At 42.5% G+C, this 22534-nt stretch overlaps 1 pseudogene across 1 annotated transcript; it reads left to right on the forward strand.

The window, feature by feature from the left end:
* Positions 1 to 996: 996 nt before the first annotated feature.
* LOC147359294 (peptidyl-prolyl cis-trans isomerase FKBP4-like) lies at positions 997 to 15389 on the forward strand (annotated as a pseudogene). Its single transcript, XR_015140688.1, has 2 exons — positions 997 to 5162; positions 5471 to 15389. The product of XR_015140688.1 is annotated as a peptidyl-prolyl cis-trans isomerase FKBP4-like (transcript).
* The last annotated feature ends 7145 nt before the right edge of the window (positions 15390 to 22534 follow it).

The following is a 22534-nucleotide window of genomic DNA, read 5'->3' on the forward strand; positions in this document are numbered from 1 at the left end:
ATTTCACCTGTTTGTTTACTGTTAAACCTGAACTGAACGTTCACTAAGCACTTTTCTGGGTCTGGAGATATCTTGGTGAATTAAGTACCATATCTTCCATGGAACTGCTTAAGGTTTAACATTTAGATGTTCTCAGTAATATGCTAAGACAAAACACTAGTTAATGAGCTCGGTAAACAGATATCAACCCTGCTTGTGTCTTCCTATCATTTCCTGGTACATATTACACTCCCCTGGGATATTGGATATGCCAAAAGTATTTCAAAATTTCTTACTCAGCTCATGTCCCTCACCTCAGTTAATGCCCTTGTATATTCTTCACTGAGAAATTAAAAGACAGTAGACAGAAGCTCCTACAGCCTCCTCAAAGCAAATGGACCAGTCTGCCTTCACCTGCTCCCTGTCTTGCTGGTCTTCTTGGAAGCCACAAGATAGTGCTCTGGTCCTATCAGAGTCCAACCTTCCATGATATTCTGCAGCCCACCGCTTTTGTCCCCTCAAAGACTTGCTTCCCATCCCCAGACAACTTTTAAATATTCTTTCTCTTTCATAAATCACCTTCCAACTGAAAGATGATACGTTAGGATGATGGTTCTCAAAGTATGGTCCCTGGAACATCAGTATCAGCATCACCTGGGATTTGTTAGAAACACAAATATTTGGGGGGGGTGGTGAGAGAGCTGGACTGGTAGTCTGGGATTAACAGATGCAAACTATTACATATAAAGTGGGTAAACAACAAGGTCCTACAGTATAGCACAGGGAACTATTTTCAATTGTTGTTGTTCAGTCGCTAAGTCATCTCCAGCTCTTTGTGACCCCATGGACTGCAGCACACCAAGGTTCCCTGTCCTTCACTGTCTCCTGGAGTTTGCTCAAACTCACGTCCATTGAGTCAGTGACGCCATCCAATCATCTCATCCTCTGTCACCCCCTTCTCCTCCTGCCCTCAATCTTCCCAGCATCAGGGTCTTTCCCAATGAATCAGCTCTTCAATATCCTGTAATAAATCATAGTGGAAAAGAATATGAAAAAGAATATGTGTGTGTATTATACATATATATATGACTCACTTTGCTGTACAGCAGAAATTAATACAACATTGTAAATCAGCTATACTTCAACAAAATAGATTTAAAAAATAATACTTGGGTCATATTCCAGACATCCTGAATCAGAAACTCTGGGGCTGAAGCCCGGTAATCTGTGCTTTAACAAGGTGGTCCTGCTACACACTAAATCTTGAGACCCACTGATCTGTGGATGACACCCCTCAGCTTCCCCTCGAACCACCTCACATCTGTGTCCAAAGAGAAGGTGGCTAGATCACCAGGACAGAGAGAGCTCTCCAGAGTAGCCTGGAGACTGCTGTCCTTGACCCTCTCCTGATCCTATTTTTATTAATGATCGTGGAAGCGCAGAAGGCACACCCATCTCATTAACTGATGATAGAGAGCTGGATGGCATAGAGATGTTGAATGATGACATTAGTACCCAAAGACACAAAGTGATGGTCCAAATATCTCAAGGTGAAACTTAATAGGGTATATTAGTTAGGATTAGATTCAGCTTTGAGTGACAGAAAACCCAAAATAGCATTGGCTTAATAAGAGAGAAATTTGATATTTCTCATTCACACAAATGAACTCTGGAAGTGTCAGGCCAGAGTCAATGGGGTAGCTCCACTCCCTGGAATTCCCCATCTGTCCCATTCCTAAGATACAGCCTCATGGTCAAGTCAAAAATGGAAACATTTATGTTTCAGATAGCAAAATGGAGAAAGGATGGAGAAAACGGTCGTTCTTGCTATCTTTTAAGGATTCTGGATAAAATCACGTTATCCTGCTGCATCCTACTGGCCAAAACTTAGTATGGCCATAGCTACAATGGAGGCTAAGAATTGTAGTCTTTATTTCTCTGGGAAGTTCAGCTGGAAAGCTATGCGCTGGAAGAAAGGGAGAACAAATATTAGGACACAATGAGTAGTCTCTACTGACCAAAGCAAAAGCAAAGACCTTTACGGAAGGTCTAAATGCAAATGTGGGACTTCCCTGGTAGTCCAGCGGTTAAGAAGCCACCTGTCAATGCAGGAAACATGGGTTTGATCCCTGGTCCGGAAAGATCTCACATTCCACAGAGCAACTAAGCCCAGGAGCTTCAACTACTGAAGCCCAAGCACCTAGAGCCCAGAGTTCTACAACAGGAGAAGTCACCACAATGAGAAGCCCAAGCACCAAAAGTCAAGAATAGCCCTCTCTCACCACAAGTAGAGAAAGCCTGCAAGCACAGCAACAAAGACCCATCACAGCCGAAAAATAAAGTGTGACTGTACCTTGAAGATTGTTGGCAGAGGAGGGGGAGGTAGAGAGTAACAGTCTCTTTATGTGCTGTGCGTAGTTGTTCGGTCATGTCCAACCCCATGGACTGTAACCTGTCAGGCTCCTCTGTCCGTGGGGATTTGGGCTTAAGTAAACAGAGAAAGTGGTGGTGGTGGTGGTTTTGTCGCTAAGTTACGTCCAACACTTGCCACCCTATGGACTGAAATACATCAGGCTCCCCTGTCCATGGGATTCCCCAGACAAGAGTACTGAATGGGTGACCATTTCCTTCTCCAGGGGATCTTCCCGACCCAGGGATCTAACCTGCATCTCCTTCATTGGCAGGCAGGTTCTTTACCAACTGAGTCACCAGGGAAGCATGAGAAATAAAACTGAAATTCTCAAACGCAGTGTTAACTTCAGGGATGTCATCAAGATGTGGCCCTTCTCCATAGTTTGGCTGTATAGTCCTTCATGGTAGATTAATTGCTATGCTTCACATGGTGGTTTGCCCACAGACCCAGGCCCCTCTCCTCTGAACCTGCTGGTGGGCCAGGAGAAGTGTACATTCACTCTCCTCCATCACATCTCCACCTGTTTCTCAAGTCAGCCTCCTTTACAAAGTGGTTCTCAACCCTGACAACTCATTGAAATCCCTTCAGGAGCTTTTTAAAATCCCTGATACCCAGGCCTATCTTCCTAAATCTGACTTTATTGGTCAGGGTGGGACTCTGGCATTTTAGCAATTCTCCCAGGTGATTCTGTTGTTTATCCAGAGTGAAGAACCCTTGATCTAGCATACCATGGAAAAGTGGAAGCTTTGCCTCTTGAATGTCTCTGGACTCAGGTCCCCAGACTCTGTGTGTGGGTGTCATATGTCTCCTCCATCGGGTCCTTACTGAACAGCTGGGGACCCCTGAACCTCCACATCTGAGTTCCCTTCATAGGATTCCATGTCTCTCTGTGGGGCTAGATGGAGGGATCCCTAGACTTCCCTGCCTTTCTATCTCCCCAAGGTCTCTGCATATGGCTGTCAAGGTTGATTTTCTTTTACTAAAGGACTGGGGTGATTTTAAAAGGAAAACACCAACAGGAAGGAAAAAAAAATTAAAGGTTTCGAGAGCCATCTGCTCATAGACTATAATTGAAATCTAAGACCAAGACGCGAAGAATGTCAACAATTAAAAGCTCCATAGCAAGGATTAGTTGATCAAAGAAGGTGGGAAGGATTATCCAGAGCAGGTCACAGGAAATCCACAAGAGCATGGACTCTGGAAGCCAAGAGAACAAAGGCTGAAAGCACCAGCAACGAGCTCACCCACTTTAGTCTTTTGTCTGCTGACCTCACCTGGTGTCATCTATGCTGGTGACTTCTTTCAGTGAAATGTGAATATTCAGAGCGATGGCAACAATGCTCCAAATTTCACTGGAAGCTCAAGTTACTCCCCTTGGATACGTTGTCCATAGATACTCAGATTTCTCTACAAAAAAAAAAATAATAATAATAATAATAAGCTCATATAGTACAGGGAACTCTGCTCAATATTTTGTAATAAACTGAAAGGGAAGAGAACTTGAAAAAGAATAAATACATGTATCTGTGTAACTGAATCACTTTGCTGTACACCTAAAAATAACACTTTTTCACTGTTAATCAACTATCCTCCAATGTAAAATGAAAACTTTTTAAAATAAATAAGATGAAATGTAAGGACTTACCTGGTGGTCCAGTGCTTAAGATGCTGTACTCCCAAAGCAGAGGACCCTGGTTTGATCCTTGGTTTCAAACTCTTTCAGTTCACACGACCAACTAAAGATCCTGCATGCTGCAGTGGAAGATGGCACATCTGCAACTAAAACCTGGAGCAGCCAAAAAAATAAATAAATATTTTTAAAAATAAATAAATAAGGCACAAGCCCCAGCCAGCCACTGGTGACCGCTGCCTGAGAAACAGTGTGATGGCCACCAAGGAGATGAAGGCGGCCAAGAGCAGGGAGCAGTTGGCACTGCAGCCCCTTGAGGGAGTGGACCTCAGCCCTAAGCAGGATGAGGGTATGCTTGAGTTCATCAAGCAAGAAGGCCCTGGCATGGAAATGCCAATGATCGGGGACCGAGTCTCTGTCCACTACAGGGGCTGGCTGCTTGATGGCACCAAGTTCCACTCCAGCCTGGACCGCAAGGACAGGGTCTCCTTTGACCTGGGGAGAGGGAAGGTCATCAAGGCTTGGGATGTTGCTGTAGCAACCATGAAGGCAGGCGAAGTGTGCCACATCACCTGCAAGCCAGAGCATGCCTAGGGCTCAGCGGGCAGCCCTCCCAGGATCCCTCCCAAAGCCACACTTGTGTTTGAGGTGGAGTTGTTGGAGTTCAAGGAAGAGGACCTGACAGACGAAGAAGACAAGGGATCATCAGGAGAATACGGAGGCGATGGGGAGGGCTATGCCAAGCCAGCGACAGCGCCACCCTGGAAGTTGCACTGGAAGGATACTTCGAGGACCAGATCTTTGACCCACGAGAGCTCAGCTTTGAAGCTGGTGAGGGAGAAAGCATGCATCTTGCCCTGTGGGCTGGAGAAAGCCATTCAGTGTGTGGATAAAAGAGAACATTCCATTGTGTATCTTAACACCTGTATGCTTTCAGCAATGCTGGGAAGGAGAAGTTCCAGATCCCACCAAATGCTGAGCTGATGTACGAAATATAGCACAAGAATTTTTGAGAGGGCCAACAAGTCCGGGGCGATGAGTTCTGAGACCCTGGAGCAGAGGACCGTAGTGAAGGAGCGAGGCACTGTGCTCTTCAAGGAAGGCAAGTACAAGCAAGCTGCGCTGCAGTGCAAGAAGACTGTGTCCTGGGGCTTCTCTGGTGGTTGTGGTTGAGAACCTGCCTTGCAACGCAGGCACTGGTTTAATCCCTGGTGCCGGAAGATCCCATATACCATGGGGCAGCTTAGCCCGCGCACCCCAACTGCCAAAGCCCGAGCACCCCAGAGCCTGTGCTCTGCCACAAGGAGAGGCCACTGCAGTGAGAAGCCTGTGCCCCGCAACTAGAGAGTGGCCCCCATTCCCTGCAACTAGAGGAAGCCTGCACACAGCAGGGAAGACGCAGCACAGCCATAATAAATAACTAAATTTTTTTTTTAAAAAAAAAGAAGATTGTGTCCTGGCTGGAATAAAAGTGGAGCTTCTCTGATGAGGACGCACAGGAAGGTGCAGGCCCTTCATCCGGCCTCCCACCTCAGCTTGGCTGTGTGTCATCTGAAGCTGCAAGTCTTCTCAGCTGCCACTGAAAACAGTAACAAGGCCCAGGAAGTAGACAGCAACAATGAGAAGGGCCTTGTCCACCAGGGAGAGGCCCACCTGGCGGCGAACACACGGGCTGACTTGCAGAAGGGCCTGCAGCTCTACCCAGCAACAAGTCGGCCAAGGTTCAGCTGGCCATGTGTCTGCAGCAGATCCACAGGCAGCTGGAGGGGAGACGAAGCTCTTTGCCAGCGTGTCTGAGAGGCTGGCCGAGGAGGAGAGCAAAAGGCCCAGGCCGCAGTGGCTGCAGGAAAATAGCCGGCTGACGTGGAGATGAGAGAGCAGAAGAATGACGGGGGGCGGTGAGGGGTGGGAATGGGGCAGCCTCAGCCTCGCCCCAACCCTGTCCCCACGACTGCCTGTCCCCCAGACTCCCAGCCCCCACCCTACTCCACCCTGGTGTGTGTGTGTATGTGTGTGTGTGTGTGTGCGTGTGTGTGTGTTAGTCTCTCAGTTGTGTCTGACTCGTTTCAACCCCATGAACTGTAGCTCACCAGGCTCCTTTGTCCATGGAATTCTCCAAGCAAGATTATAGAGTGGGTAGCCGTTCCCTTCTCAGGGGATCTTCCCAACTCAGGGATCGAACCGGGGTCTCCTGCATTGCAGGCAGATTCTTTACCATCTGAGCCACCACAAACTGAAGAATTTTGAGTGAATTAAAGCTTTAAAAAAATTACTTAAATAAATAAAATATAGACTTCTCGAAACAAAACAGAAGCTCACGCAGAGCTAGGAACTTCCCAAAAGATCTTCTCCAAATATGCTACTGCTAAGTCACTTCAGTCATGTCCGACTCTGTGTGACCCCATAGACAGCAGACCACTAGGCTCCTCTGTCCCTGGGATTCTCCAGGCAAAAATACTAGAGTGGGTTGCCATTTCCTTCTCCAAATATAGTGCTCCTCAAATCCTTCCACCTAGATCTCAAGTTCAGAGATGTAGAATTTGATCTCAAGTTTGAGATCTAGATCAAATTCTAGATCTCAAGTCAGAGATCTAGAATTCCCAAACTGTGCTGAGGAACCCCGGGTCACCACAGTGAATCAGATGAATCCCGCAGGACATTTTAAACTTTTGAGGAAAACACAAGAACACTTGTAGGGTGCCATACAAGGTAAAGAATCTGCCTGCAAGGCAGGAGACCTGGATTCGATCCCTGAGTCGGGAAGATCCCCTGGAGAAGGAGGCGGCAACCCACTCCAGTACTCTTGCCTGGAGAATCCCATGGACAGAGGAGCCCAGCGAGCTACAGTCTGTGGGGTCACAAAGAGTCGGACACGACTGAGCGACTAACACATACAAATTACAGTCAGTAAATTACTTTGGATCTAACTACTTAGTAATCTAAAACCTTATACATTTTTGGCCTAAGAATAAATAACTGAGCTGACTATAACCATGAGCCTAGAAAGCTTGGGAAAATCTGAAACACATACTTCACTCCAGCACTCTCTCTTCCTCAAATTTACCATCACTGCATCTGTCAGCCTAAAAATAAGATCCCCCCCATCAAGAGCACAAATATTTGTTTCTTACTCCAGCTCTAAGGGAATTAATTGTTCCCATTTAGAAATTATAAACAACTATGGGTTAGGTGAAATTCAAATTTACAATAGAAACAATCTAGATAGCATACTAAACTGAAATATTTCATTTCAAGCTCAGCAAATATCTGAAGAAATCTAATTTATATTCAGAACATTTTCAGGGTTTATATCTTTTGCTTTTAGGCCAGGAGTGCAGGATGAGTATTCTAATAACAAAAAAGAAAATAAAACCATTAGGTAAAAACCATAGGCCTAAATCCTAGTTTATATCAATTAAATTTGTTCAATTCCATGGCCAAAGAACAAATTTCAAGCTCTGGCTTTATATATGTGTTAGTCGGGATAATCTTGGTTAAAGTTACAGTAAGTCCTAAAAAGAAAAACTCTAAAAATCAGTGGCTTAACAACCCCCTCCCACCCCCTCGCCACAAAGCTTTATTTCTCACTTACCTAGGCAATAAACAAGATACCAGATAAATAAGCAAGGAGGTAATCACAGACTGTGGCATGAATCTCATTAATTAATTAATGAACTAATGTGGGGTTTCTTCACTAATTTATTCAACAAATTTGGGTTGAGTAGTAGATTTTGTACCAGATATAGTTTTAGTGCCAGCAATATGATGATAAATAAAACAAAGCTTATATTATTCTGGGAGGACAGACAACCCATAAATGACACATAGTAAAAAATAAGCAGAGATAAGAGCTCTTAAGAACAACAAGGCAAGATATGTGGTGGCCTTGGCTATAGTGATGTTTGTGTATTTTGGGGTTCCATGTGGATGCTAATGAACCATCAGTAAAAAAGAGGTAAGTAGTGTTACGATGTATGAAGAGAGAATATAACCACTCTTCTGGGATAAATCAGAGAGGCTTTTCTACCTCTCAATTTGTGCTGCTCCAAATCATCAATCCTGGGATGATTTTGTCCAAGCCATTTCCCTGGATGAGGATACAATCCAGAGGAAGACCTAGAAAGGCTGGAACTCAGCCGGATCCCTGAGGTTCCAAGAAAATGGGAAAACCTCATTTGCTTTCACCCAAACAACAAGCATCAGAAGTACAAGATGAGGTCAGGGTCACCAGTAAGGGAAATGAAAGTGGGACAATGACAAGGCTGACTGGAGATTCTGGCTTTTAGATCATAACTACTGTCATCATCAACAACATGGTCATCCTGATGATGCAAGTATGGAATCTTAGTAGAATGCCAGGAAATGTGTTATTTTCATGATCTCACTCAATATATTGTGGGCAAATTAATTATACTTGCGTTATATACTTTATGGACTTCTCTGGTGGCTCATATCGTACAGCATCTGCCTACAATGCAGGAGACCCGGGTTCAGTCCCTGGGTTGGGAAGATCTGCTGGAGACGGAAATGGCAACCCACTCCAGTATTCTTGCCTGGAAAATCCCAAGAAAGGAGGAGCCTGTTAGGCTACAGTCCATGGGGTCACAAAGAGTCGGACACGACTGAGCGACTTCACTTTCATATACTTTATATATTTTAATATATGGACATATCTTATACTAGAGTACTCACAAACAAGGTCATGTTAGGGAGAAGAACACTTCAAGGCTCAGGCAAGTAACAATTTCCAGGTGCAAAGAAGAATCCTTGGAGGCGTGGGTAGGGAGCTTGTGTGATGGGGGATGCCGAAGTTGTACTAATAACACAGATAGAAAGTGGTTTACTATTTCTGGATGGGAAAAAGTTCTGGATGGGAAAGAATTCTTCTTCTCACTTGGGAGTTTTCCACTGAACTCTAAACGAAGACTCAAGAAGTAGAATCATAAAAGAAGGCAAGTGGGGAAAGATCAAGACGTGGCAAGCAAGTTACCCTCACTCTTTTTTGCTCATCCTATTAGGCACTTGTTCCATTCCCATCCTATCATAGGACACTACTCTGGGATAATGGAAACATCTGCTGTATGCCAAAATTAAGGATCAGGAAGAGAAAACGTTAAGAAGTATCCAGAATGACTATTTCCTAAGTCCTGGGCACTAGAGTGTATGTGAAAGGAGAACCAAAAAGCTGCCTGTAATCAGCAGACACAGAAAAGAAGCTTATGGCTACCGAAGGGGAAAGACAAGGAAGGGATAAGTTAGGAGTTTGGGATTAACATGTACACAGCACTGTATAGAATAGGCAACCAAAAAGGACAGAGAGCTATCCTCAATATTTTGTAATGACCTATCAAAGAATCTGAAAAACAATATATAGATGTATAACTGAATGACTTTGCTATCCACCTGAAACTAACACAAATTATAAATCAAGTATGCTGCAATAAAAAAAATTTTTTAATTCTGCAGCAGAAAAAATTACCATACTAAATGGGAAAAAAATTTTTTAAAATAGGACTTCCCTGGTAGTTCTGTGGCTAAGACTCTGCACTCCCAGTGCAGGGGGCTCAGGTCCAATCCCTGGTCAGGGAACTAGATAGATCCCACATGCCGCAGCTAAGACCCAGCACAGCCAAATGGATAATAAGTAAAGTTTAAAAAAAAAAAAAACTTTAGGTCAGTTCAGAGTAGATTCTGTGATTTTTACATACCATCCACATCTAAAGTTTTCTAATCCTTTGTAGTCCTGGCTCTTATGTGGTCTCTGTGGCTGCACGGTTAGGCTAGTACACCCCTTCAGCTGTTCCAAATCACCTGTGTGCTTTTCTCTTTCTATGAAAACTGAAAACAAAATTTTAACCTTAGTTTTCAGAACTTGAGAACTTCAGAGTTTAAATTTAATTTAAGGAATTGTAACAGAGAGCGCTAATTTTTTTTATTATTGTACTCTTTCAGTATACCATTTTTAAACAAGTTTGTAAAACTAAAGAACAGGTGCAACTGTAGTTTCTGGCTGTGTCTGATAGCCACATCATCTAATTGTCTTTTATGTAGATTCTAAACCAACAGGCTATAGTCCTTTAAATCTCTCCCCTTTGTTTTCTAGACAACATCCCATTCATCTGTCTTTCCCCGCTGTTTCACCCTGAAATGACCTGAGTCTGGAGTATGCAGACACTTAGCCTGAGCCTGCCTTTGCCTGATTCTTGGTCCTCACTTCTATTAGGATCTGTGTTTATAGTTAACCCCTACTCTTTGTTTCTGAACTACAATAGAGTGTTTTATGGATTTTGGGGGGACAAAATATGTATCAAAAAGTGAACTTTCTCTGTGAACACTGATTTTTTTTTTCAAACTTTAAACTTTTTATTTTGTATTGGGGTATAGCTGATTAACAATATTGTGGTAGTTGCAGATGAACAGCAAAAAGACTCAGCCATACATATACAGGTATCCACTCTCCCCGAAACCTGCCTCCCATCCAAGCTGGCATATAACATTGAGCAGAGTTCCTCATGCTATACAATAGGTCCTTGTTTATCCATTTTGAATATAGCAGTGTGTATATGACCTTCCCAAGCTCCCTAACTATCTCATCCCCCTGGCAGCCATAAATTCTTTCTCTAAGTCTGTGAGTTTCTTACTGCTTTATAAGTTCATTTGTATCATTTATTTTTAGATTTGTGGACACTCATTTCTATCTTGTGCTTATATCAATCTGCCTCTGGATTAAAGAGGTCCATCGGGCTTCCCTGGTAATCCAGTGGTTAAGAATCTGCCTTGCAATGCAAGGGACACCGGTTCCATCCCTGATCCAAGAATATCCCACATGCCAAGGGGCAACAGCCCTTGCTCTAGTGCCTGCGTGCTGCAACTACTGAAACCCGAATGTCTAGAGCCTGTACTCTGCAACAAGAGAAGCCACCGCAATGAGAAACCCACGCACCACAACCAGGGAGTGGCCCCTGCTTACACGTAGCAACGAAGACACAGCACAGCTAAAATTATAAAGAAATAAATAATTTTTTAAAATAAATAAACATTTTTTTAAGTTATAAAGAGCTTCATTTTTTTGCCTGCAGCATCTTGCCTTCAGATCAGATAGGATCAGATCAGTCACTCAGTCATGTCCGACTCTTTGCGACCCCATGAACTGCAGCACGCCAGGCCTCCCTGTCCATCACCAACTCCTATGTCCCATCAATAGCCACACTCTAAATCTAAGATTTCCCTTGAAATGTTTCTGTCCCATTCTTTCCCCCTTACCATCAATAATATTTTTCCTTCCAACTATTTGATTTAATTATTCTTTTACTTATCACAGAGATTCTCAAATTCTGCAAAAACACATCCATGGAGCACAACCTTCTGTCTGAAGTTGTAACGACTAGTGTACTTATCAGAGTATTCAAGAGAAATAGAATCAGTGGGAGATTATATTTTTTATTTATTATGAGATATTGGCTCATAATATTACAGAGGCTAAGAAGTCCCACACCGTCTTCCTGGAGACCCAAGAAAGCTGACGGTGTGGTTGGAAAGCCTTACAGCCAGAACCAGTGGTGTAGATTCCAGTCCAGGTCTGAAGGCCTGAGAACCAGGAGGTCCCAGATCAATGTTCCAGCTCAGCAGTCAAGCAGAGAGACAAATTCAAACTTCCCCTGCCTTTTCATTCTCTTCAGGCCCCCAGGAGATTAGATGATGCCCCCACACACTGGGGAGAGCCATCTGCTTTACTTAGTCCACCAACTCATGTATTTCTCTTGGAAATACCCTCACGTGCATGCATGCTAGGTCGCTTCAGTTATGTCCGACTCTTTGTAACCCTATGGACTGTAGCTCACTAGGCTCCTGTCCATGGGATTCTCCAAGCAAACATACTGGTGTGGGTTTCCATGTCCTCTCCCAGGGGATATTCCCAACCCAGAGACAGATCCCATGTCTCTTTTGTCTCCTGCATTGGCAGGCCGGTTCTTTACCCCTACCACCACCTGGGGAGCCTAAACATTCTCATAGGCACCAAGAGTAATATTTAATCAGTTATCTCGATATCCCAAGGCCAAGTCAAATTGACACATAAAATTACCCATCACAACCAGGCACATCAAAGTAAAAATGCTGGCCTTGGAGATCAGAAACCAGGCTGTTAGGCCTACCTGCACCTCCTCCCACCTCTAAGAGCTTGGAAAGTCTGAGGCCATCTGGGATCTGCCATGGGGAGACTTGTCCAGGGCTTCCTCAATGCCTTCTCATGCTCAGCTACAGAACCATCCCATAAACAAGTTTCCTACTGTATAGCACAGAGAACTATACTCAATATCCTATGATAAACCATAATGGAAAAGAATATTTTTTTAAAAAGAACATATATATATATATGTATGTATAACTGAATCACTTTGCTATACAGCATAAATTAACACAATATTGTAAATCAACTATACTTCACTAAAAATATATATATATTATATATATAATATATATATATAACCATCTCTGAATCTGTCTCCCCAAGGCATGTGGGCATTGACAGAGCGGGTCCCATCAGCAATTTTCCATTAGGGCTCAAGGGCAAGAAAGGCCCAAATTGCCAATTGAAACAATTTTAGGCATAGAAGTAGGAAGTAAAGGAATGTCTTTCTGGGAGAGTGATCTGTGCTTTTATAGGCAAAATCAAAGGAGAAGTGAGGCACGAGCACCCTGCTCAGGGTTTGTTTTTCCTCGACTGTTGTTTTTGCCTGGACAACATCCATGCCCCTTCCTTCTGGTACCAACACTTTGAATTTGCTTTGAGAAATACCCTCCCACCACTGTGCCGAGACTCGGTGTGACTTTCCAAGAATCCTTGGACCAAACCCAGGTAAGCCAGTAACTGAAGTTAATTTATCCTTGAGTCTATCCCAGAAGACTGTTCGTGGGTTCCTGCTCCCTAGGTCTCTGGAGCTGCTCTTTTTTTTTTTCTTCTTCTTCAATTTAATGGTTATTGTTTTAAACAGCTTCAATTATAGAGTAAAACCACTGAATACATATTTTTATTTCAAAGAGATCATGTATTCTTTTTCTTACATATAGTAAGGTTATTTTTCTTTTTAAAACTGTCATATTTATAATATCTTGTACTATCTTCACTATTTTGAAAAGGTAGAATCTTTCCACCTATAGCTATCAAATACATTATCACTCTTGTATAAAAGTATTTGATTGCATTCACAGTTTTAAGACATAAACTAAGTTATTGTACATTTCTCCTTGGTTCCATGCTTTTTCTCTTTAAATGTACAGTTTTTTCACATATGTGTATGTGCTCAGTCGTTCAGTTGTGTCCGACTCTTTGCAACCCCATGGACTGTAGTCCACCAGGCTCCTTGGTCCATAGGATTTCCCAGGCAAGAATACTGAAGTGGGTTGTCATTTCCTTCTCCAGGGGAAATGACACTACTTTGCACATTACTGTATACAAACTTGGTAACCAACGAGAACCTACTGTATAGCCCAGGGTAGAGCTGCTCTCATAAGTGCCCTCTCTGAGTCTAGTTCATGAATTTATTTTTAAATCCCGTGACTTATCCATACCTCTCCAATGCTCAAGTTATCCATAGTTGATTTCTATTGTTTATAACTTATATAACCCTTACTATCCCTCCAGATTTTTCCATGGATAAGTTTTCAGGACCCTCTTTTTTCTATGTTCTCCCCACTTCTTTATCTTTTTAGACATTTTCCCCTTTTTAGGAAGGAAGGGGTAAAGGGATGTTAGGGAGTTTGGGATCAACATTTACACCTTTGCTATACTTAAAATGGATAGCCATCAAGTACCTACTTTATAGCACAGAGAACTCTGCTCAATGTTATGTGGCAACCTGGATGAGAAGGGAGTTTGGGGAAGAATGGATATGTGCATATATGTGGCTGAGTCCATTTGCTGTCCACCTGAAACTATCACAACACTGTTAATCAGCTGTACTCCAATATAAAATAAAAAGCTAAAAAAATTTTTTTTAATTTCCTTTTTTTCCCCTCATCATACTTGCTCCTTCTTGCATTTTCCACAAAGTCCTTAGTTTCTCCAACCTGAGGAGTTGCAGGAGGTTCTCATCATGCTTCTTGGGAGAAGTTATGGACTTTAATATTCTTTAGAGTAGAACATCTACTGGAAAAACAAATCTTTTTCTTCCTCACATTGACCACCTCCCCTAGCAAAATTCTGAAGTATTATTCAACAGAACCTCTCTCTACTCTGTCTGCAAAATATCTTCTCTCACAAAAGATGATGAGAGAAAGGAAAGATGGGTTTGAAGGTGAAAGATAACTCCATCCTGCCACATTTATAAGAGGAAAAAGTAAAGATAATATAGGTGTCCAACAGGGTTAGTTAAGTAAAGTACAAGAGTATCTACTTACAAAACTGTTAAAATAACTATTATATCACATATAAGATAAATGCAATACCATCACCAAATAGAACTTCAATGTATACAAAATAAAACATCTTGTTATCATAGCAAGAGTTCCCCAAAGAAAATAAATAAATATGAGATGGAACATGAAAACCCTCCATGGAAGAAAATGGCTACCTTGGGAAGCACACAACAAAACGCTGAAAACCCCTTTACAGACGAGCAGGAGATCTTTCTCACAGAAGGGGCTTCCAACAGAGCTATTAAAATCCATGAATAAGTAAATTAATTCTTGGTTAACCCCAATAGCTTTTGTTTCTATCTGCCCAGCCCACTTTGTCTCCACTTTCCCTAGAAACAAACCCGAACCCCCTTCCTCAAGAATGTACACACGTGACCCCAGCTTGAGTGTCACAGGACCCTCTTCCTGTCTTAGTGACTGGTCCAGGGATGGGCGTGGAACACAACCGGGGCCAAGTGAAGTCCCGGGGCCAAGTGAAGTCCTCGACAGAGATTTTTCTGCTGAGGCAGGTGAGAAAGCCTGCTCCCTCTTTGATTATGAGTGACACTCACCTGACCTCAGCTCAGTCAGCATCAGGCCCCACTTACCTTACAGCAAAGCCTGAGAAGATAACAAGGGATAACCCAGCCCCGAGCGCCTGAAGCTGCTCTCAGCCTCATACATGCTGTGTGCCAAGCTGCTTTAGTTGTGTCCGACTCTTTTTGACTCCATGGACTGTAGCCTGCCGGGCTTCTCTGTCCATGGGATTCTCCAGGTAAGAATACTGGAGTGGGTTGCTATGCCCCCCTCCAGGGCATCTTTCTAACCCAGTGTCTCTTCAGTCTCCTGCACTGGCAGGTGAATTCTTTACCACTAGTGCCACCTGGGAAGCCCCCTCAGCCTCATAGACGGTTTTCAATTCTGTGCTACCTTCCAACAAAGCCTCCTTGTTCCTTTATCAGATGAGTTTCTGCCATAGCATCCCACCTAGAACCATCATTCACCTTAAAGTGAAATCTCTCAGTCGTGTCCGACTCTTTGCAACCCTGTGGACTGTAGCATACCAGGCTCCTCCATCCATGGGATTCTCCAGGCAAGAATACTGGGGTGGGGTGCCATTGCCTTTTCCAGGGGATCTTTCTGACCCAGGGATCAAACCCGGGTCTCCAGCATTGCAGGCAGACACTTTAACCTCTTAGCCACCAGGGAAGTCATTCACCTTAAACGGTGGCCAAAGGCATCTGTGGACTCGCTGTCATTTGAACAGTTTTGCAAGATTTTGGTACCAGTCATCCCTACCTCCATTGTCCTCTAGATTGACTCTCCTGCATAGCAGTTCAGACAAGCCAAAGTCCAAACCCAGGGAGCTGCCCGGGACTACACACAGACATTCTCTTCTCTCTTTCTTTGGGCCATGCAGAACCACAGTATCTTCAGAGTCTTTGTTATACAAAATCACCTCCATGCGTTCATATAGAAATCACTTATCTCATTAAAGAAATAACATGCTAAGGGAAAAGATCTCAAAATTAATAGATGACAATCACCAAGAGGGCTATCTCATTGCCTTTGTCTAGTCCAAATTTATCTTTCTGCACAGCTGGGGCCATAACTAAACACCTGGACACAAAAGTGGAGGCAAATGGAGAAGTGAGGCAATTAGACTGGCAATTTAAAATAAGAGTAAGAAGGACTTTTTATTGAAAAGTGGGTTCAGGCTAAGTTGACTTAAACCCCTAAAGAGAGCAATGTGGACAATAAATGACTATCCACAGGCTGTTTTCAGTTACAACTGTCTCTGAAAAAGAATATATACACACACACACACACATATATATGACTAATCACTGTGCTATACACTTGAAACTAACACAACTTTGTAAATCAACTAGACTTCATTTTTAAAAAATTTACAACTGTCATAAATTATTTATTTAAATCAAATTTGTTATTAACAAAGTATGAGCCATTGTAACAGCAAAGAGGTTGCACTAAGAGTTTATATTGTCTGAACAGAAGTTTAATGCAAAGTTGGGGTGAGGGGGGCAGAAGAAAAACTCAGAGCTCAATTGCAATTAAAATGAGTGACAAAAGCTAGTGAATTATCACTAGCTCTAATTCTAGCCATATTTTATGACTTTCTAGAAGTTTCAAAGATAGGTTTTATGAATATAAATGGTTAATTTTATGTGTCTACAGCTTCAACTGCGGTACCCAGTAGTTTGGTCAGACACCAATCTGGATGCTTCTATGCAGATATTTTTTATGTTATTAACATTTACATGAGTAAACTTTGAGTAAAATAGATTAGTCTCTACAATGTGAAGATTAATTAATTAATATAGATTATTCTCTCTATATTACTCTCTCATCCAATCAGTTTAAGGCCTTAAGGGAAAAAGAATAACATCCTCCAAAAAGGAAGAAATTCTGTCTCCAGACTGGAGATGAGACTTCAGTGTCAATTCTTGCTGAAATTTCTAGGCTGCCAGTCTTCCCTACAGATTTTGAACTGTAGAAGAACCCTGACTAATACATTAATACATGTGTATGAGTGTATGTATACAAACACACAGCACAAATTTATATTCCAAAGGAATAGAGTCAGACTGTGGAGTAAAACAACTTGATAGCCCCTATATTGAATTAGGAAACACTACGGAAAGGAATAATACAGGATGGAGTTAGAATATCTTTACATTTAATCTTACTTGAATTCTTTAACCCAATTAATAATACAAAACTGGGATTTATTTATTATTATTAATACAGCTCTAAATGATCTGCCTCCTAATTTCTCTTTAAAGTCACTTCTGTTCTTAAAGGGAGACATATTACTAATTTTGGTTCTGCTTCTCATTAAAGGAGCTTACATTTTTCTATTTCCACAGCAAAATGATATTTATCTGGCTCAGATGGTAAAGCATCTGCCTACAATGCGGGAGACCTGGGTTCAATCCCTGGGTCGGGAAGACTTCCTGGAGAAGGAAATGGCAACCCACTCCAGTATTCTTGCCTGGAAAATCCCATGGACGAAGGAACCTGGTGGGTTACAGTCGCTGGGGTTACAAAGAGTCGGACACGACTGAGCGACTTCACTTTCTCAAACTTTAATGTGCATAGGAGTCACCGGGGATCTTTTTAAAATGTAGATTATGACTCATTTGGTCTGGGGCGGGGACACTGAGATACTTCATTTTTTAACAAGTTCCCAGGCAATACTAATGCCTTTGTCTGGGTCCCACACTTTGAGAAACAGGAACTAGAGCAGCAGTTCTCAAGTTTTAGAAGTGCTGGAATCCCCTGCAGGGCTTGTGAGATAACAGAGAGGTGGGTCCCACCCACAGGGTTTCTTTCTTTCTTTCTTTTTTTAATTTTTTTTTTAAATTTTATTTTTAAACTTTACATAATTGTATTAGTTTTGCCAAATATCAAAATGAATCTGCCCCAGGTATACATGTGTTCCCCATCCTGAACCCTCCTCCCTCCTCCCTCCCCATACAAATATTTTTAAAATATTTGTTTATTTTTGGCTATGAGTGGGCTTTCTCTAGTTGCAGTGAGTGAAGGGGCTACTCTAGTTACTGTTCAGGGCTTCCTCCTTACAGTGGCTTCTCTTGTAGCGGAGCACAGGCTCTGGGGTTCGAAGGTTTCAGAACTTGCAGCTCCAGGGCTCAGCAGCTGTGGAGCTCATGCTTAGTTGCCCCAAGGCATATGTGATCTTCCAAAGTCAGGGATTGAAACTGTCACATTGCAAGGCTAATTCTCAATGACTGAACCACCGGGGAAGCCTTTCCTCCCAGGGTTTCTGATTTGGGGGATGTAAAGTGGAGCCCCAGAACCTGTATTTCTAACAAATTCCCACGTGGTACTGATGCTGCTGGTCTGGGAGCCACACTTTGAGAAACACAGAATGAGTGATGTTTCCCTAATCCTGGGAATCACCTGGAGCACCTTTAAAGATAGCAAGACCCATGCCCCTCTGTTAGAGTCAAGACAGTAGGTGCTAGAGGACCCAGAATCTGTGTTCCCAACAAGCACCTCAGACTGTTCTTAGAACAGTGAAACCATCAGCCAAGGAGTTCTCTCAGCCCTTGATGTTTTTCCAAACCCTGTGTCAATATAGAAGTGTGAGCCCAGTAGACCTCCTGAATCCCACATCTGGAAGTGGGGCCAAGCAGCTACACATTTTGAACATTCACCAGTGATTCTAACACCCACAGAGCTCAAAACCACTGGACTGGAACTATGGCCCAACTCTGGCTACACATTAGAGACTTTCTGAAGTTTTCATTCCCTTTGGTATCACCATCCCAGCTTTTGACTTAATTAGTCTTGAGTAGAAATCTGTATCTTAAGAAAAATATTCCTAGTAGCTTCTAAAGTTCAGTAAAAATAGTTAATTCCAAATGGGAGTTTCAGCCCCAGGTTGGCTTTAGGATAAACTTAAAACCACAAGTATCTCCTTTTCTAAGCTCTTGAACAGGGTGAGCAAAGCAGCCCTTTCCACACCTCCGTTCCCCCTCCTACAAATGTGGGACACACTTGTCTCCTAAGGGTGAGACTCTATCCTTGCAAGAGGCACACCCCTTCCTCCTGCCTGAGTGCAGCATCCTCCAAGATAGTGAAAAAAGTGGCCTCCTCCGCTTTACTTTTGATGCTTTTGAGCTTTTGAACGTTGGAGAAGACTCTTGAGAATCCCTTGGACTGCAAGGAGATCAAACTAGTCAATCCTAAAAGAAATCAGTCCTGAATATTCATTGGAAGGACTAATGCTGAAACAATCTCCAATACTTTGGCCACCTGATGTGAAGAGCTGACTCATTAGAAAAGACCCTGATGCTGGGAAAGATTGAGGCCAGGAGGAGAAGGGGATGACAGAGGATCAGATGGTGGGATGGCATCACCAACCTGATGGACATGAGTTTGAGTAAACTCCGGGAGTTGGTGATGGACAGGGAAGCCTGGCGTGCTGCAGTCCATGGGGTCGCAAAGAGTCAGATACAACCGAGCGACTGAACTGAACTGAACTCCATTTTACAGTCAGATCTAAACTTATTCATTCATTCAAAATATTTATTATGTTCCCGTTATGAGCCAGCACTAAACTGGAAGTTGAGAATATAATTAAACAAGTTGTGTCCCTGCTTTTAAGGAGCTCATGATCTAGTAATAGATTCAAGCAAATATGGCCAACAGGCACATGAAAAGATGGTCAACAACAACTAACATGATATTGTAGGTCAATTACGCTTCAAAAACAAACAAACAAACTCATAAGAAAAGAGATCAGATTTATGGTTACCAGAGGCCAGAGACCTGGTGAAAGGAGAGGGCTGGGTGAAGGCAGTCAAAAGGTGCAAACTTCCAGTTATAAATAAGTTCTAGGATGTAATGTACAACAGGATAAATATAATTAACACTGCTGTATGTTATACATGAAGATTGTTAAGAGAGTAGATCCTGAGTGTTCCCAATAGAAGGAAAATATTTTTTTCTTCCTTAATTTCACAGCCATGAGATGAGATGAGATGGTAGATATTCACTAAACTTACTGTGATAATCATTTCATGATGTCTGTAAGTCAGATCAAGCTTCCCAGGTGGCGCTAGTGGTAAAGAACCTGCCTGCCAACACAGGAGACATAAAAGATGCAGGTTTGATCCCTGGGTTGGGAAGATCCTCTGGAGGAGGGCATAGTAATCCACTCCAGTATCCAAGCCTGGAGAATCCCATGGACAGAGGAGTCTGGTGGGCTAGAGTCCATAAGGTCGCAAAGAGTCAGACATGACTGAAGAGACTTAACATGTGCACACACACACTCACACACTCGTAAGTCAATTCGCTATGCTGTACACCTTAAACATATACAGTGCTGAATGTCAACTCAGTAAAAGTAGAAGGAAAATTCAATTAATTAATTTTTAAAAATTCTTCAAGATTCAAAGAAATAAATGGTACCTTGATTCACTTCGACACTCTGATTCCCTGGGATTTAGGTGACAGAGGGAGGAACTCTAAACTACCCTCTCAGAGTTAAATGAAACACAAGATGAGTGACCTACACCATCTTCTTCCAGGAGCAGAACTGCACCTGCCACCCTGGGCGGGAGCTGCATCATTTCGCAGCTCCAACAATCCAACGTGCCCTTTGAGTGAAGGTGTCAGTCTCTCAGTCATGTCCAATCTTTGCAGCCCCATGGACCGTAGTCCGCCAGGCTCCTCTGTCCATGGGATTCTCCAGGCAAGAATACTGGAGTGGGTTGCCAATTCCTTTCTCCAGAGGATCTTCCCGACTCAAAGATTGAACCTGGGTATCCCACATTGCAGGTAGATTCTTTACCATCTGAGCCACCCAGGAAGTTTTTGAGAGCTCTCTCAAAAAAACAGGAAAACAGGGACTTCCCTGGTGGTCCAGTAGCTAAGACTCCGTGGTCCCCATGCAGAAAGCTCAGATTCGATCCCTGAGCGGAGAACTAGATACTACATGCCACAGGTAAGACCCAGCACAGCTAAATAAACAAATATTTAAAATAATAATAAAAGAGAACTGGAAGTATATTTTGTTTGACATGGACAGTTCTGTTTTCTACCATGTTCCATAAACTGAAATGCCCACAGGAGGAGTTGTTGCTGTTTCCCAGAGTATAGATGATCCTGGTGAAGTCCAGAAAAGAACACAATTCACCCAAAGAATTGATGCTCCCTGAGCCAACTGCTCCTCCTCACTGCCACTCTCAAAACCATCTTTTCATCCCGTGTGTAAGTCAGGCAACAACCACAGCATGGCACTGGAACCGAATGACTGCAGCTGAGCAATCGCCTCTCATGAAGACAACATCTCCCTGTCTCCTTATGGATTCCTGATGTAAGAAGTCATCAGTCAGTCAGCTGTCTTCCTCATTTGGGGTTAAAAGTAAATAAAATGTTTCTCAGTGTTTCTTGTCTTCCTCTTATTAAAATGTTATGAAATATTTTCACGAATTACCCACAGTCCTGTTAACCAGGCACAGTTTGCTGTTCACATCTGGAGGGGAGGATATTGGTGAGAAGAGTTTTAATTTAGTTAAGAGTTTTCTTTAATGAATTTCATTTTGGCAAGAGGAAGTCATGACAGGCATTATAATGCCATCTAATCTGCCACAACCATTTTCACGTTGCTGTTTTTCCCTTTCTTCAATCAATTCCATTATTCCTTTCCTTTCAACATCCCCAAAGGGTCAAGCCCCCATAGCTAGAAAAAAATAATATATTGAGCTGTTAGCTTTTCTTTAAATGAAAAATGTTTCATGTTGCTTCATCTTAACTTACTGTTTTTTCCCTCTAAATTATACAATTTGTGCCCGGCTAAATGTAGACTAGGTCTAGCTTAATTGCAATATTTAATATACATAGTCCTAAGGCTTTGCTGCAAAGCAAATTAATTTTCCAAGGAAACTGACAAGATTAATAAGTCTCCATTGAAGCCAGGTTCCAATAAGTGAAGCTGAAATCGGTTACATAGGTCTCTTGGTTTCTTCAACTCATTTCTGTGTTGGCTAAATTTGTTTATGTGTGTGTGGAAAAAATTTCTTTTTCCAGAAATGAGGTTTCCTCAAGTTAGAAGAGTAAAAAGCAATGGTATGTTTTAAATACCACTCAGCTGCTTTCTTGCTTGCTGTAAAACCTGGACAAGTTGCACAAGCTCTATAAACCTCAGTTCCTCACTAGTAAAATGGGGCTAAAATAGTACTAACGTCATGGGGTTATTGTGAGCATTAAATGACAGCAGATCAGTGTCAGGCTGAGTGCCACACGCAACCTCAGAAGAGTCATTCAGTAAGGTTACTGCTGATAGCCTATTATTACCATTCTCTTTAAAACTAATAAGGGAGGGTTTGGATTAATTAAAGGCAACTATTTACTTTTCTCTCAATATTCTTTATCCTAAATTGTCAGATCCTAGCTTTCTGCTTTATATAGGCTCTTCAGCAACTAGATTTTTGGATGAATTTGTAGGGTGGTTTATAGAGACACAGACTTGCTTTGCCAGTTTAAGAAAGAGAGCTATTATTCAGGGAAATAGAGCAATTCACGCACTGGTAGCATACCATTGTACTGTACATCAAAAGAGAAAT

Source organism: Bos grunniens, chromosome 14 (assembly GCF_055505025.1).
Source record: "Bos grunniens cultivar Pamir isolate PY7600 chromosome 14, Bosgru_T2T1.0, whole genome shotgun sequence".
In the NCBI taxonomy this organism is placed as follows: domain Eukaryota; kingdom Metazoa; phylum Chordata; class Mammalia; order Artiodactyla; family Bovidae; genus Bos; species Bos grunniens.